The sequence below is a fragment of the Ambystoma mexicanum genome, chromosome 2q (assembly GCF_040938575.1).
Source record: "Ambystoma mexicanum isolate Mex_15411 chromosome 2q, UKY_AmexF1_1, whole genome shotgun sequence".
Classification (NCBI taxonomy): domain Eukaryota; kingdom Metazoa; phylum Chordata; class Amphibia; order Caudata; family Ambystomatidae; genus Ambystoma; species Ambystoma mexicanum.
In genome coordinates, this window is record NC_090924.1 from 1,325,915,454 (window position 1) to 1,325,933,479 (window position 18,026).

Here is an 18,026-nt window from a genome sequence, read left to right on the forward strand (position 1 = left end):
GGCAGGATCCGGGACAAGCGGGTTGCTAGAATTTTGGAGTATATGTTGGCGTCTATATTGAGCAGCGCGATTGGTCTGTAGGACGCCGGGTCCTTCGGGTCGCCGCCAGGTTTGGGCAGCAAGACTGTGATTGATTCTTGCATTGACGGAGTTATAGAGCCTGTGGTTTTGAATGAATTAAACAGCTGTACCAGGGGTGGGAGGAGTTGGGGTTTGAAAACTTTGTAAAATTTTGCTGTGTAGCCGTCCGGACCAGGGGCCCGAGACTTCAGGGATTTTATCGCCTCGTCGACTTCCTCGCCGGTAATTGGGGCTTCCAACGAATCCCGGGCTGCGTTTTTCAGTCGGGGGAGCGCTGCCCCTTGCAGGTATTCCCTCTGTTCCTTGTCGTTGCGGGGCGGGGCGGTCATTACCTGGGTCAGGTGGGTCGATGCAATTTGAAGCTTGTCGAGATCCGAATATTGAGTCTTGCCCTGCTGATCCCGTAAGCCCACGATTGTGTTATTTCTTCTCATCTTGGCAAGTTTGGCCACCAGCAATTTGTTCGCTTTATTATTTTTGGCATAATAGAATTGTTTGGCTTTCGTCATTTGATGGGCGGTGTGTTCAGCATAGTGGGCTTCGATTTTCTTTTTTGCTATGCGGAGGGCTCGCTGCGTTTTAGGGGTCCAGCCCTTCTCCTTGTGGATCCTTTCAGCCCTCTCCAGTTCTTCTTCAAGGCCCTGGCGGATTTGTTGTTTGTGCCTGTGATAGGCTGCCCCTTTGGCGATCAGATCTCCTCGCACCACTGCCTTCATTGCGTCCCAGGTGTTGGCTAGGGAGGTATCTCCGCTCGGGTTTTCCTTGAAAAAGTTGTTGATCGTGGTTGCGACTGCGTCTCTGAGTGGCATCTCATTAAGGATGGGGTCATATAATGTCCATCTGCGCCGGTGGGGGTCAGGAGGCCCCTGGACTCGGATTTCCAGGGTTACCGGGGCGTGGTCGGACAAGATTCTGGAGCCTATGGTCACCTCCTCAGCGAAGGCAAAGATTTGCGGGGATATTAGGAGGAGATCTATTCTGGAGAATGTCCGGTGAACATAAGAATAAAAAGAAAAGTCCTTTTCGGATGGGTGGAGCACCCTCCATGCATCCACCACCCCCAAGGTCCTGAATAGCCGTAGGAGAGCCAAGGCCGTGGTGTAGTCTCCGGGAGAGGGCGGATGCGATTTGTCCTTCACGGGGTCCGGGACCCCATTAAAGTCCCCACCGATCACAATCTGGCCTTCCAGAAAGGGAGAAAGAATTGTAGTTAGCGAGTCATAGAAGGACGCCTGGCTCGCGTTCGGTGCGTATACGGAGACCAGGGAGAACAGCTGTCCCGCCAGCAGGCATTTCACCGCTATATAGCGTCCTTCCGAGCAGCTTATGGTGTCCAGAATCTGGGGATTCAGCCCCCTCCGAAACAAAATCGCCGTGCCACCTCGCTTGGAATCACCGGATGCGAAGAGTTGCTTTGGAAAGTCACGGGAGTGTAGGCGGCTGAAGTCTGCCGGTAGCAGATGAGTCTCCTGTAGCATGGCCACTGCAGCGGTCTCATTCCGGAGCTTTTGCAGGATTGATTTGCGTTTAGCCGGCGAGTTCAATCCCCTGACGTTTAGGGAAACAAAGTTCCAGGTCTGCTGATCCGGAGCGGGACTTGGGGTTGCTGATGAGACTTGTGGGAGGGGGGAGGCCATTAAGGAATCAGCCATCATGCCGTGGAAGATGAGCCCATCTGTTATCCTGCTTCTGGGGTTTTTGCTCGGGCCGCCAACGGGAAGTCCGAGATTTAACTGGGGATGGGGGACCCATTGTGGGGTTGGGCCCTCCCCTGGCCAACAGGGCCGTGGAACGGGGGATAGCCAACATGGCTGAAAATGTGAGTGAAATGCTCCAAGGACTCATAGATGGAACGTACCTTGGAGCCGGGCACGGGCCGTGGGGAGGGAGCCCGCCGCATCAGGGATGGAGATCATCCATGTCTTCAAAGAAATGGCGCTGGGATATGGGGGTCGCAATAGTCCCTTGTGGGGTCGTTTCCAGTTATCTTCTCCTCCTAAATCTTGGGACCTTCGACCATGTGTTATGGTTGGACCTGGGGGAGGCTATGAGATCCGAGTCCGTTGCCGCTTCGGAGGCCTGTGGAGGCGAGTGGGTAGCGGGGTCCGGGTGCAAAATACTTCCAGCGTCATCCAGATGGTTGATCCGGCGTGTAGTACCCTTATAGGAGAATTGTAAAGCTGTAGGAAAGAGCCATTTGTAGCGGATTTTTTGGGCTTGCAGGAAGGTGGTCAGCGGGCGCAGGGCTCACCTTTTCTGGAGGGTCAGCGGAGATAGATCATGATAAATCTGGAGAGGAGACCCTTGGAATGTGATTTCGTCCTCGGAGCGGCTTATTGCTGAGATGGCTTCCTTTGTTGTAAAGAAATGCACCCTAGTGATCACATCGGGAGGGCCGTCTGTCTCCACACTACGGCGTGGGATTAGTCTATGGGTGCGGTCCAATAGCAAAAGTGAGTCCTCCGTATCTGGGAGGAGAGACCGAAAGAGGAGGCCCACATATTCGGCAAGCCCCTGGTCTGGGACTGACATAGGAACCCCCCGGATGCGGAGGTTGTTGCGTCGGGTTCTGTTCTCCAAATTTTCTTGCTTATATTCCAGGATTTCGCATTTGTCCTGCAAAAGTCCCATGGAGCGCTGGATCGCAATCAGGGAAGCGGTGTGGTCCTGAGCTCGATCCTCAATCTCTCCCACTCTCTGTTCCACCTCCGAGACCCTCTTGTCGGTATTCTCCAACTTGGCAGTAAGCTCCGACATACAGGATCGAAATTCGGTTTTGATGTCCGCCATAAAGTTACGGAGGTCCTCCTTAGTTGCTAGCGGTCCCTTGTCGTCCAGGGATTCTCGTGAGGCGGGGGGAAGAGTGTCCGGTTTCTTTGCTTTGTCGGACGCCATTAGCATTGTTGCTATGTCCGAGGATTTGGCGGATTTCGGTTGCCTGGACATCGTATGGCCTCACAGACTGGGATGAATGTCCCGATATCTTGGTTGCATACGGTGGGTTTGAGTGCGTAGGGGAGAGGAGTCACAGGATTGTCCCGGTTTTTCTGGTACCAGGGGAGATGATGAACGTGGGCCGGGGCGCCCCAGGAAGCGAGCAGGGGGCGGTAAATGGCTCCCGCCGGGGTGCAAAGTCCGGAGGCGATGGGGTGTTGTGGTCGCCCCGCCGGTGCCGATCAGGGGGACCGCAGCTGCGTGTTGTGGCGCGTAGGCAGAAGGGGCCGGGGCCCGAGGCACCTACTCCGTTCCCCGCCGCTCGGGGTCTCAGCGGGGTCGCTGGAGAGTGGTCCGGGTCCCTCCAATTATGTGGAGCCGAGTGTTTCAGGACTCAAGGCAGCTCAAGGGTGTGTAGGAGGGGCTCCGATGGTGAGGGGGCCGGGAGGCCTAAGGCATCTACTTCGTTCCCCGCCGCTCGGGGTCTCCGCTGGGTCCGGGTCCCTCCAATTATGTGGGGCCGAAGGTATCTGGGTTCAGAGCCGCTCAAGGGAGTGTGTAGGCGGAGCTCCGATGGTGAGGCCGCGGCTCGGCTGTCGTCGCTGGGTCCCGTCCGCCATCTTGGATTGCTTGGTGGAGGAGCCGCGAGTTATCAACGGCCCGATTATCTTTATTTCGGCGAATTCGAGGCCCAGCAGCGCATCGGTGGGGCACCGGACCTTCCCATAGCCCCTCACCGAGTTGGGTCCAAAAACGCTGCCGGGGCGCCTTGGAAAGCTGATATGCAGCGGGCTTCCCACGGAGGCCATCAAGGAGGCGACTGCATGGTCCGCGCTCCAGGCCACGCCCCATAGATATGTTTTTTGAAGAAAATGTGGGATCTGCTACTTCCAGTTTTGTGTTATGGGAAGCCTTTAAATGTGTGGTGCAGGGGGGAGTGCCCGTCAAGGGAATCCGGAGTGTTAAAACAGATACGTAAAGAGCTCGCACATGCCCTCAAAGTTTACAAGCTAGTTTGGGAGTTGGAAAGGCCCGGTTATGCAGAAAGAACAAAGATTAGATGGATACATTTAAGGAGTTAGCCCAGAGGAAAGAGACATTTTTGTCCGCGTTGGGGAGGGGAGGGTTTGGGGGGGGAGGAGTGGCAATCCGGCAGTACGGGGAAGGACCGCGACAAGGTAGGTCCCTCGCACGAGCAGCTAAGGCGGATATACCAAGGGCACAGATCTTGGCTGTTAAAGACGGGCAGGGGAAGCCGAAGTCTACACGGCTGTACTCACAAACGTAGGTTTCACAGCCAGAGATCAACAGATTTCTAGCTCGAACTTTATTGGTGCACTGATGGGGAACAGGAGTGGCTGTGCCGCCCCGTCATGGAGGCTGAAGTTTTGGAGGGGATTAAGGCGCTTTCAGTTGGGAAGGCCCTGGGGCCAGATGGCCTCACAGCTGAATTTTATAAACATTTTGGTGTGAAACTAGCTCCTTATCTTCTGGGGGTATATCAGTAAGTCCTCCAGTAGGGCAAATTGCCCACGAAGATAAGGGAGGCAGTGGTGATGATACTTTTGAAGCATGGGAAGGAGGCAGATTTGTGTTCATCTTATTGACCGCTCTCACTTATTAATCTGAAAAATACAATATTGGCTACGTTACTGGTGACAAGGTTGGCTCCCCTGATGCGGAAATGTGTACGGTCTGACCATTCGGGATTTATTCCGGGGCGTTCAACGTCCTATGGTTTAAGGAGGATGTTTGGGTCGTTATCGGCAGTTCAACAGGAGGAAGATGCAGTGGCAGCACTCTTGGTTGCCGGAAATGCATTTGACTCAGTTAAATGACAGTTTCTTTTTACGGTTTTGCGCAGGATGGGAATGGGGGAACAGTTCGTCCCTCTGGTTTCACTACTCTACTCTCGGACAGTTGTGTGCATTCGGGTGAACAACCAACTTACATCGGTTGCCCCCATGGGAAGGGGCACAAGAGAGGGATGCCCTTTGTCACCACTACTGTTCACCTTAGCGATTGAACCGTTTGCTGAAATAATTCAGGAGGAGCACATGCGTATACATAGAAACCGCAAGTTAAATTGGGGGCCATTCATGGCTGAGGTGTTGAGATTCGGGGGATTTCTCTGTCAAAAGATTAATATAGCCTGCTCCCTAGATTTCATTATGTGTACTTGAACATTTCACTAACATTACCCAAAGCATATTTCCAGGAGGTGAAATCGTCGATTTATTTGGGCAAATAAGCAAGTGCGCATGTCCTAGCAGAAGCCGACAGCGCCATTGGATACGGGTGGTCTGTGTCAAGACCGGTGGGGGGGTCTGTACTTCCGCTCTCTATATGGTAGAGGAGAGGCACAGAAGACCCCAGCCAAGATTCTCGATTACGGTAGCGATGGACGAGCAATCAAGGCCTAGCTTCTCAGGAGGTGATGCAGGCTGGTTCTTAAGTACAGTGTATCCCCAAGCCCCCACAAAGGAATGTCCACACACTGTATTACTGAAAACACAGTCTTTATATAATTAATATTCAAGGGTTATGTACACTTATCACAATAACGCACTTTGTGCTCAGGAAAATCAGCAATGGTAAATATCTACAATTCTAAAGTGGTACCACTAATATTAGACCTCATTAAAGTGCATTCACAATACTGTTAAAATGGCACACCGATCAATAAGAAGGAAACCAGCAATAGAGAGAGGAGAGATAACAGAGGGTTGAAACAATAGGCAGAATACTGGCCCCTACCACTGGACACAGTTCTGTGTGGAGATCCCCCCACCTGGGCAACCTGTAAAATAAAGGGATATGACACAAGCCCAGTCCATATATTGTTCAACAGTCTTATTCTCTCCTACAATGTTTTTACCCCCCCAATGTACCTGGTGGAGTCGAGTTCTTCGAAGAGGCGTCGACAGATCCTTCTTGAATGACCCCCTTTTAAGCAGGAGTCACGGATCGTCGAGAGGCGTAGAGAAACGTCGAAGACCTCGGGGCTCGGCGACGGGGAATCGACGGCCCTTCTTGAATGCCTTCCCTTTCAAGCGGGAGGCACGGGGCGTCGAACGTCCGTCGACGAACGAGGTAGAACGATGTCGAAGAGGCGGCAGCTTCGTCCGAGCGGTGCTCGTCGGCGTCGGGGCGTCGGCGTCCTGCAAGGCGGAGGTGTGCGGGGCACCTCGATGACAATAGTTCTGGACCGCAAAGATTGTAGAGACGGGAGCCCAGCAAGGGCGTCGGGTCGTCCGAGTCTTTGAGGTCGTTGGGTGGCGGGAAACCCACCGGCAGGTTTCTCCTCGGCGCGTTGGTCGTCCTCGACTTTCTCCGGCAGGGCAAAAGCGGTCGACGGTGCGGACGAGGGAGTCCTTCGAGTCAAATGTTCTTAGGCAAGGAGCGGACGGCTCCGGTCGTCGGCGGCACGGCGTCAAGTGGTTCCCACGGCTGGGCAACACAACTTCGACGGGCCTCCAGCGGTTACACAGACCTGCGAACCCTGGTCGACGGCAATGGACTTCGACAGCGTCGAGGTCCGGGTGCTTCACTTCGATCTCCTCGGCGGTCCCGTCTCGGGTCGGCAGCCTTTCGAGGGTCTGACTTCCAGGGCGCTTCGGCGAAGATTCAGCGGTGCTCGATGGTCCCTCGGAGCACGGGAAGAGGGCGCCTTACCAGGTCCTCTCTCGGGTCAGTCCTCGACGATTTCGACAACCTTCAGTTCCGTCGAAGCAAATGCCCCAGCAAGTCTTCTTCTTCCAGCTGGACGTCGAGGATCAGCAAATCCAGTTACTCTTGAGTGGAGACTCAGCTTCTGAATGCTTCTGAACCATTTCCAGTGGTGAGAGGTCCCCAGATATACTATTCTGTCTCTCATCCACACTGCTGGCACACACACAGCAGCCAATCACACAGAAGGGCATTCATGCAGTCGGTCAGCCAATCAGGCACACAGTGCATTCAGGCCACACTCCTCCCTTTCAGACACTCACAACAAGGAATGTGGATTGGGACAAGTACCCAGCCATTCAACACTACACACTGCATTCAGGCCAGTTTCGGGCAGGGCTGTCTCAGTCTTTGTCTCTCATGCCAGAAACCAGACAACCACAACAAGGAGTGTATATTGGTCACACACTCCATTCACCCAGGTCCCACCCACAGGAGGTACCCATAACATACAGTCACTGGGAAGGCTCCAGTCAGTCTAGCTGGGCCTTTACAACAACACCATATATGGAACTTCCACCCAACAGCCAGTCAGGGGGAAGGGACAGAGTCAGGGCTTCCCAGGACTTTGGGAAAAACAAGATAACAGGCAATAGAAAGCAAGAGGCCACAGGGGCCATCTTGTTTCCTATCAGGAATCAACTGATTCCAATGGCAGGGCCTGGGTATCCCAAAATGGAGGACACCCAGAGCACCTGTCAAATTCAGCATGGAGCTGCCACCAGCCCATACCCTGCTCTGTGGGCCACCCACAGGTGCCCAAAAACATACACTAGGGGCACAGGGTTGTACCCCTACCCATGGGTGCCATAAGGGTATCCCATGGGTCTGTTCACCAAACCAAAAGAGAGCTGCACTGCCAGGAGTCCCTCATGGACTCCTGGGCAGAAAACATGACAGAACACACGGTAAAAACAGAAAAAGGACAAGGATTCAGAGGCCCTGTCCCTCAGATGCATTTCCGGCATCACAGTCGCCCCCCCCAGACTGAGGTGGAGGGTGCCTAATCTCCCACGGGATAGACACCCTCATCCAGACGGTCAACATACCTTCTGGAAAGGCCATCTGCATTATCGTGACTCTTCCCTGGTCTGTGCTCTATGGTGAAGTCTAGCCCTTGTAGGCTAATCGACCACCTGAGCAATTTCGGATTCTCACCCTTCATCTGCATAAGCCACTTCAGGGGCTTATGATCTGTTTGGACCTTGAAGGTGGACCCCGTAAGGTAGGGCCTAAAACGCCTAAGGCTCCAAACTATACTAAAACATTCCTTTTCAACAGTAGCCCACCTAAGTTCTCTACCCTTGAGTTGTCTACTGATGAATATGATAGGATGTTCTCTCCCTTTGTCATCTAACTGGGACAAGACAGCTCCAATTCCGGTGTCGCAGGCATCCGTCTGGACGATAAAGGGTCGGCTGTAGTCAGGCGCACTCAACACAGGTGCCCTACACAGACTTTCTTTCAAGCCATCAAAGGCCCTCTGACAGTCTTCAGTCCAATTAACCTTCCTAGGCTGTTTGGGTGAAGTTAGAGCTGTCAGGGGTGCAGCTATGGTTCCATAGTCTGCCATGAAATTGCGATAGTACCCAGTGAGGCCCAAAAAGGCTCTCACCTGGGTTTGAGTAGTGGGAGTCTCCCAGTTCTGTACGTCCTGTACTTTACTGGAGAGAGGTTGGATTTGACCCCCTCCTACCTCATGACCAAGATAGGTAACTTTCCCCTGAGCTATCTGGCACTTGGTGGCCTTGATAGTGAGGTTAGCCCTTTTCAAGGCCTGCAACACCTTATCCAGATGTGTCAAATGCTCTTCCCAGGTGGAACTGTAGACGGCAATGTCGTCTAAGTAAGCCACACAAAAGGCTTCCAGCCCACTGAGCGCATGGTTGACCAATCTCTGGAAGGTGGCAGGGGCATTCTTCAACCCAAAGGGCATGACCCTAAACTGGTAGAGTCCCTCAGGTGTGGAGAATGCCGTCTTTTCCTTGGCATGGTCCGTCAGAGCTATTTGCCAATAGCCTGAGGTAAGGTCAAAGGTGCTCACAAATTTGGCAGCACCTATAGTGTCCACGAGCTCATCAGCCCTGGGCAATGGGTGCGCGTCAGTTTTGGTGACGGCATTGACTCCTCGGTAGTCCACACAGAACCTCCAATCCTTGGTACCCGCCGGGGAACTTGCCTTGGGGACAAGGACCACTGGACTGGACCAGGGACTGGTGGAGGGTTCAATAACACCCAGATCCAACATCTTGGCGACCTCAGCCTGGATGTGGTTTTTGACGGTATCTGACATACGATAGCTCCTGCTTTTGACAGGCACACTGTCACCAGTGTCAATTTCGTGCTTACACCACGGTGTAAGGCCCGGTGTCAGTGAAAACAGAGGGGCATACTGCTGGAGCAAAGCCCGGCAGGCCCTCTGCTGCTCTGTTGTCAAATCGGGAGAGAGTTGTACTCCCTCCACTGAGCCATCCTGAGGGTTGCTATGCAGCAAATCAGGAAGGGGCTCACTCTCATCCTCTTCTTGCCCTGAAGCTAGCAAGAGACATGAGACCTCTGCTCGCCTGTGGAAAGGCTTGAGCCTGTTGACATGGAATACCTGGGGGGCTACCCCAGAGGCTCCCATGTCCACCAGATAATTGACTTCGCCCATCTTGGAGATGATCCTGAAGGGTCCAGTCCACTTGTCTGCCAAAGCTCTAGGCTTGGTAGGCTCCATCACAAGGATTTCCTGTCCCGGAGTCCAATCCACTTGCGAAGCTTTCAGGTCATGCCAGTACTTATTCAATTCCTGGCTGGCCTTGAGATTTGCTGTTGCCTGACCCATCATTTGTGTCATCCTCCGCCTGAGGCCTAACACATAGTCCCCCACTTGCTTGGCGGGACCTGGAGGGGTGGCTTCCAAGCCTTCTCGGATCAAGGCGAGGGGCCCCCTCACGGGATGTCCAAAGAGTAACTCAAAGGGGCTGAAACCAACACCCTCTTGAGGTACCTCTCTGTAAGCAAACAGCAGGCATGGCAGGAGGAGATCCCATTTCCTCCTTAGGGGCTCTTCCAAAGCACCTAGCATGCCCTTGAGAGTTTTGTTAAATCTCTCAACCAGACCATTGGTCTGGGGGTGGTAAGAGGTGGAGAACTTGTAGGTTACCCCGCACTCTTTCCACATGGTTTTCATGTAACTAGACATGAAGTTGGATCCTCGGTCAGAGACAACCTCCTTGGGGAATCCAACACGGGTGAAAATGCCCAGGAGAGCCCTGGCAACCACCTTGGCAGTAACAGTCCGAAGGGGTATTGCCTCAGGGTACCTGGTGGCATGATCTACCAAGACCAGGATGAACCGATGTCCACCTGAAGTGGGAGGGTCAAGGGGACCGACGATGTCGATGCCCACCCTCTCAAATGGTGTGCCAACCACTGGTAATGGCTGCAGTGGGGCAATGACCCTGCCTCCAGTCTTGCCAGACAACTGACAAGTTGGGCAGGTCCTGCAGTGGGACTCCACCTCTACTCCCATCCGTGGCCAGTAGAAATGGGCAGAGAGCCTCTGCTTAGTCTTCTTGGTCCCAAGATGACCAGCCAAGGGCACCTCATGCGCCAACTGCAGTAGGAAGGGCCTGTAAACCTGGGGTACCACCAACCTCTTGCGGGCACCAGGTTCGGGCTTAGTGGGCTCACTAACAAGGAGCTCACCCTCCCAATAAATCTTGAATGTCCTAGGCACTTCACCTTGTGCCTGGGACAGGGCCTGTTTCCTCAGGCCCTCGAGAGAGTGGCACTCTCTCTGTCCCTTACAGAAGTCTGCCCGGGAGGGTCCCCCTTCAGCTAACAAGCATTGAAGGTCGGGATGATCCTCCGGGTTGAGAACCTCTCCCACAGGAGAGTCTTCTGTCTCTTCTCCCACAGGAGTTGAGTTTGGGTTTTCCACTGGACCCAGCCCGTCCGGAGCATGGATCCCAATGGGTGCTGTCGGAACAGCAGGAAGAGAAGGTGTTCCCTCCACAGAGGTGGCCTTCTTGGTCTTCCTTCTTCTTGCCTTAGGCCTCGCCTTTGGCTCGGATACCTGACTCACAGCCAGACCCGGTGTCACCTGTGACCTAGTGACTGCAGCAGCAGTCATGGGAAGACCATCCGAGATCAACCCCAACTCTACTAGATCATTTCCTAACAGAATGTTAGCAGGGACATTGTCCTGAACCAGGACAGGAAGCTTTGCTGTCTTGTCTCCAATCATGAGTGTGACTAGGGCTACAGGCGATAATTTGGGAGGCCCACCAGCTAACCTGGTGGTTTGCAGAGGAGCACCTTCATAGTCCTCTGGCTTGAGCAGGGTCCTGTCCACCACTGTCATGCTTGCCCCAGTGTCTCTCAAACCAGTAGAAGGCTGGCCATTCAAGAGGACACTTCTCAAAAATCTACGGGTGTTCTGTGGGATAGTCGCCAGTACTTCTGCGTACTGGTCCCAGGCCCCAAGGGACACTAAGGAAATCTCTACTGGAGCACCAAATGTGATTCCTGTAGAGGAGGGGAGGACAGTGGCCTCCACCTCAGACACGGGGTAAGGGTAGGTCAGGCTGACAGCCTGTACTCCAAGTGCCTTACCTTTACACTTGGGGTCACCCCTTTTGTGATCCAGAGCCCCACAATCCCAACAAGTGCCAGGAGTGCGGGGTACGGTACTGGAACCACTGGGAGCCTGCTTTGCAGCAGGTGGACCACTACTCTTATTCCCACCCACAGAGGACTTATCCCCACTAGATTTTTGGGTCTTAGGAGAGGAAGGTTTTGGTTTACCCGACTGTGACTGCTTTTGGGACTCCTCAGCTTTCTGAGAGGCCCCCTTTTCTTTGTCCTTGTCCTTCCCACTGGAGTCCTTAGGGGACACCCGGTGGGAGACCCACTTGTCAGCCAACCTAGCCAGCTTAAAGGGGTCCAAAATGTTCTGGTCAGCCACATACTGACGCAGCTCTGGTGAACAGGCTTCAGAAAAATGCTCAAAAAACAAGAGGTGGGACAACTCAACAAAAGTTTTCACCTTGTATCCATCAATCCACCCCATCATGTTCATGTGCGCAGTACTCACCCAGTCAACCCAAGACACATTCTCTCTTTTCTTAAATTCCCTGAACCTTTTAAGGTATTGGGCAGGTGTCTTGCCAAACTTGGCAATCAAAGCAGACTTCATACACTCATACTGACCCCTTTCTTCCACACTCAGCTTCAGAATACAGTCATATCCAGTTTGAGGCACTCTGCTTAACAAACACTTAGCCCAATCTCTTTTATCTACATCATGAATTGCACAAGCCATTTCAAACGCTTCAATCCATTGGAGGATATCTGAACCCTCCACAAACACACCAACCAAATCTTTCATAAACTTGGTGGCTGGGGACCTGCCACTCTCAATTGGTCTAGCTGAAGTCTCCACTCTAGCTCTCTCTAGCTGGATTCTCTGACATTCAGTGTCCTTGTCTTTGAGCGCAAGATCCCTATTCTTGAGTTCCACTTGCTGTGCCAGCTCCTCTTTCTTAAGCTCAGCTTCTATTTCCAACTTGCGATATTCAAAGGCCAATTTCATCCTTAATAACTCAAGTTCCATGGAATTGCTGGGGTTTGGAACAGAGGCAGCAGGAATGGTGGCATTCCCAGAAACAGATTCAGCGACAACCCCAGGGGCAGAGTCCTCACTGGTTGCATCCCCCCCTTCATCAAGGGTTTCACCATCAGTCTGGTAGTCCACCAGGGCAGCTATCAGCTCAGCCCTAGACTTATCCACAAAGTCCAACTCCCTGGCTTCACAAGCACTCTGGAGAGCCTCTAAGCTCATCCGAGTCAATTTACCATTTGCAATGGGCTCCATTGCCTGTAATGCAGTTATTTGGTACACACCCAAACCTTAATCTAATAAAGTGCGGATATTTTGTAAGTGGCACGGTTATACACTGAGTCTTAAAACCATAAGCATCCCACCGCTGCCACCAGCTTGTCAAGACCGGTGGGGGGGTCTGTACTTCCGCTCTCTATATGGTAGAGGAGAGGCACAGAAGACCCCAGCCAAGATTCTCGATTACGGTAGCGATGGACGAGCAATCAAGGCCTAGCTTCTCAGGAGGTGATGCAGGCTGGTTCTTAAGTACAGTGTATCCCCAAGCCCCCACAAAGGAATGTCCACACACTGTATTACTGAAAACACAGTCTTTATATAATTAATATTCAAGGGTTATGTACACTTATCACAATAACGCACTTTGTGCTCAGGAAAATCAGCAATGGTAAATATCTACAATTCTAAAGTGGTACCACTAATATTAGACCTCATTAAAGTGCATTCACAATACTGTTAAAATGGCACACCGATCAATAAGAAGGAAACCAGCAATAGAGAGAGGAGAGATAACAGAGGGTTGAAACAATAGGCAGAATACTGGCCCCTACCACTGGACACAGTTCTGTGTGGAGATCCCCCCACCTGGGCAACCTGTAAAATAAAGGGATATGACACAAGCCCAGTCCATATATTGTTCAACAGTCTTATTCTCTCCTACAATGTTTTTACCCCCCCAATGTACCTGGTGGAGTCGAGTTCTTCGAAGAGGCGTCGACAGATCCTTCTTGAATGACCCCCTTTTAAGCAGGAGTCACGGATCGTCGAGAGGCGTAGAGAAACGTCGAAGACCTCGGGGCTCGGCGACGGGGAATCGACGGCCCTTCTTGAATGCCTTCCCTTTCAAGCGGGAGGCACGGGGCGTCGAACGTCCGTCGACGAACGAGGTAGAACGATGTCGAAGAGGCGGCAGCTTCGTCCGAGCGGTGCTCGTCGGCGTCGGGGCGTCGGCGTCCTGCAAGGCGGAGGTGTGCGGGGCACCTCGATGACAATAGTTCTGGACCGCAAAGATTGTAGAGACGGGAGCCCAGCAAGGGCGTCGGGTCGTCCGAGTCTTTGAGGTCGTTGGGTGGCGGGAAACCCACCGGCAGGTTTCTCCTCGGCGCGTTGGTCGTCCTCGACTTTCTCCGGCAGGGCAAAAGCGGTCGACGGTGCGGACGAGGGAGTCCTTCGAGTCAAATGTTCTTAGGCAAGGAGCGGACGGCTCCGGTCGTCGGCGGCACGGCGTCAAGTGGTTCCCACGGCTGGGCAACACAACTTCGACGGGCCTCCAGCGGTTACACAGACCTGCGAACCCTGGTCGACGGCAATGGACTTCGACAGCGTCGAGGTCCGGGTGCTTCACTTCGATCTCCTCGGCGGTCCCGTCTCGGGTCGGCAGCCTTTCGAGGGTCTGACTTCCAGGGCGCTTCGGCGAAGATTCAGCGGTGCTCGATGGTCCCTCGGAGCACGGGAAGAGGGCGCCTTACCAGGTCCTCTCTCGGGTCAGTCCTCGACGATTTCGACAACCTTCAGTTCCGTCGAAGCAAATGCCCCAGCAAGTCTTCTTCTTCCAGCTGGACGTCGAGGATCAGCAAATCCAGTTACTCTTGAGTGGAGACTCAGCTTCTGAATGCTTCTGAACCATTTCCAGTGGTGAGAGGTCCCCAGATATACTATTCTGTCTCTCATCCACACTGCTGGCACACACACAGCAGCCAATCACACAGAAGGGCATTCATGCAGTCGGTCAGCCAATCAGGCACACAGTGCATTCAGGCCACACTCCTCCCTTTCAGACACTCACAACAAGGAATGTGGATTGGGACAAGTACCCAGCCATTCAACACTACACACTGCATTCAGGCCAGTTTCGGGCAGGGCTGTCTCAGTCTTTGTCTCTCATGCCAGAAACCAGACAACCACAACAAGGAGTGTATATTGGTCACACACTCCATTCACCCAGGTCCCACCCACAGGAGGTACCCATAACATACAGTCACTGGGAAGGCTCCAGTCAGTCTAGCTGGGCCTTTACAACAACACCATATATGGAACTTCCACCCAACAGCCAGTCAGGGGGAAGGGACAGAGTCAGGGCTTCCCAGGACTTTGGGAAAAACAAGATAACAGGCAATAGAAAGCAAGAGGCCACAGGGGCCATCTTGTTTCCTATCAGGAATCAACTGATTCCAATGGCAGGGCCTGGGTATCCCAAAATGGAGGACACCCAGAGCACCTGTCAAATTCAGCATGGAGCTGCCACCAGCCCATACCCTGCTCTGTGGGCCACCCACAGGTGCCCAAAAACATACACTAGGGGCACAGGGTTGTACCCCTACCCATGGGTGCCATAAGGGTATCCCATGGGTCTGTTCACCAAACCAAAAGAGAGCTGCACTGCCAGGAGTCCCTCATGGACTCCTGGGCAGAAAACATGACAGAACACACGGTAAAAACAGAAAAAGGACAAGGATTCAGAGGCCCTGTCCCTCAGATGCATTTCCGGCATCACAGTCTGGCATTGCCAGATTTGGAGATGTACTATGAAGCAGCCTAGGCAGGATTCATGTTGCATTGTCTTGCAGCGCTCCTTCTGCTGCGTGCAGTATACAGAAGCCTCCTGCCAGATTATCGAGGGTTGAGAATATGGTGGAATTGACTTGTAGATCTTGGGCTCATATCGAGAAGAATGGGAAGGTGGAGACTCTATACTGGCAATGACTTCAGGTCATTTGGATCCCGGGGCTGCCGTTGACACGTGAAATGGGATATGTACAATGTATGAAGCGGCTTGGTATTACCTGTTTTCGGGATCTCTTCCCGGATGGGCAATTTCTGAAGGTAGAGGGACTGCAGAATGGTGGAATGATCACATCTCTTGATTTGTTTTTTATTACAGATTAAGGGAATCCCTAAAGGGTTTGTTCCCCACCTTTCCACAAGAATCGATGGTAGCTCCCATTTTGGAAAAAAATTATAGGAGGGGCGGACATCAGTAGAGTGGTATCCAATCTTTACAGCAAACTGCAGGAGGCTGGGGGGGGGAATGGACAGCATCGTCATGGGAGAAATGGGAGGCCTCGCTGGGAGGGGAGGTGCCCAACGAGGTATGGGGATATTGTGGCTTGCAAACGAGGAAAATTGCCATTAACAGTAGATTTAAATTGATTCATTTTCCATAAATTATATTATACGCCACGGCTGTTACACACATTGTTTCCAGGCACAACGGATTAATGTGTTAGATGTGAAAGAGTATCAGCAGATATCATACATGTGGCTTGGGACTGCCCAAAGGTGTTGTAATATTGGGAGACAGTGTTTGATATTTGAAGTGATATTATAGGGGAGAGGGGGAACCAGATCCTGAGGTGGCTTTATTGGGACACACTGACAAATTACCAGTCCAACAAAAGGAGGCCGGCTGGATTACTACTACTATTGGCTAAAAAAAATTAAAAAAAATAAAAAGGTGGCGAGCGAAGGTATGGGGTAGCCCCAAACCACCTACCGTAGAACAATGGAAGGATTATAACGAAATGGAAATGGAATAGAGTAGAGTGGTACATCCCTGTGCTAGACACAGAGATGTTTGGTGTCCATACAAAGAATATCTGATTAGGCAGGACCGCAGGGCAATGAAAAATGTCGAGGTGGTGGGAGATGTCCGATTATGTTGCAATACTGGCGGGGAAAGGGGTGGTGGGGAGAAAGCCAGATGCGTTCTAGGGAATAAAAGGACAATGTGTGTGACTCACGATATTTGGTACTTTTTATGGGGGTGTACCGAATGACAATGAATTATAATGTATTCGGATGAATGGGGGGCGGGGGTTTGATTCTCTGAACCACTGCTGGGTTTTGTTTGTAATTTGTCGTATGTGTGGTTGTTGTTGGGAAACAATAATGAAATTTCAACAACAACAAAAAAAGAGCAAAGCCCCAGGAGCAGACTGGTTCACAACCCTATTTTATAAAAAGGTGCCAACCACAGTTAGACACCCGACCAAACTATTTAACGCTATTCTGTCAAACAGTCAGGTGTAAGGAAAGCATGCCATCAACAGTAAGACAGGCACAAGTGAGCACAGTTCAAGGGTGTTTATTGAACTTCAAAAATGGTTTGATAAACGACTATCTAAGCCTAAAGCTACCGATGGGAGCAAGCTACGACCATCAAATAATAATATGCAGTCCTAGTGGTGTCTTTGTCAAAATAAAGGGCCTATACTAAAATAAAACTATTTCCAATCCTTACCTCTAAATACAAATAATGTGGGGAACAATATTATGAAAAGAAAGAAGTGTTCAAAATGATATGCCAGGTTGCCGTTGGCCTCCCTTCCCCACGTTTTCAGCCGGGACGAGGCGGTTCACTTGAGCGTAGCACAGTCTCTTGCTTCTTTAGCACGAGGATACAGTTCAATCATTAGCTTTGGGGCCTTTGGTGCCCAAGTCTCCTTGCTTTAAAAAGTCTCTTCGATCAGAGGTTTATAAGAAAGAGGGGGACCTGGCTTTTCCCTGACCATTCTAGGTACTCAAAGATATATATATAAAAACACAATTGGTCAGGGTGATCCTGAGCAGAACCCCAGTAAAGAACACACTGACAATTCAGAAATCTTTTTCAAAGACAAAGAGTCATTCTTGTATATTTATACAAAGTATATAGCATGACATACCGTAAACATATATAATGGCCTTTACACATTCATAACAAGAAACAAACAGTTATCGCAATTGATGCATTTTGCAATCGTCTACTGGTTAGTTATACGCCTTGTATTTTGACAAGATTACAGTGACACAATGAAGAGTGAAACGTCAGGTGCATCTGCCACCTTGGTGTACTACGACAAACAAAGGAGTCGACACAATGGTGTTTCGGCCTATTGCATTTTGGCTAGCTTCAATAGGACAGCCTTCATCAGGACGTGCATTGTGATCTAGGTTCCTCACATCTTGTGGTATGTATCTACAAATGGATGAAAATGTTTTTTAGAGGGTTCTGTGGCCAGGAGTTAGGACTCACCGCCAAGGAGGAATCGACATGGGGAAGAGAGCCGATTCAAGAACACCTGAACTGTAGCCGAAGAATTCTTCCCCCTATTGTAACCCTCTGCTGTAAGGAATAAACAGACATAGGGATCTAGTAGGTGGAAAAGGAGACACACGCCCACGACTCACCAGCTGTAGGGACAAAGAAAGAATTATCAGTACAACTCGATGTCAATTAGAGAACCTCGCCTCCAATATAGAGACAACCCGCCTCCAGATGTAGTAGAATTTCAGGCTGGGATATGAGGTGGGCAAAAGATGATAGGAGGTCCCCAATCTAATCCCAATGGGTATCTAAGGTAGCGAGAATAGGTAATTACTCAGGCAGAAAGAGAAATCACATCTAGTGAAAGAA

The 18,026-nt window shown here is 51.6% G+C and overlaps 1 protein-coding gene across 5 annotated transcripts in view; it reads right to left on the reverse strand.

Moving 5' to 3' along the window:
* Nucleotides 1–18,026, reverse strand: part of AZI2 (5-azacytidine induced 2) — a 676,621-nt gene that overhangs the window by 641,104 nt on the left and 17,491 nt on the right. The window contains exon 3 of one of the 5 annotated variants that reach the window (XM_069648786.1): nucleotides 17,646–17,803. The exons of the other annotated variants lie outside the window; for them this stretch is intronic. The gene's annotated coding sequence lies outside the window, so the exon portion shown is untranslated. The remainder of the gene's footprint in view (nucleotides 1–17,645; nucleotides 17,804–18,026) is intronic. 5 annotated transcript variants of the gene reach the window in all.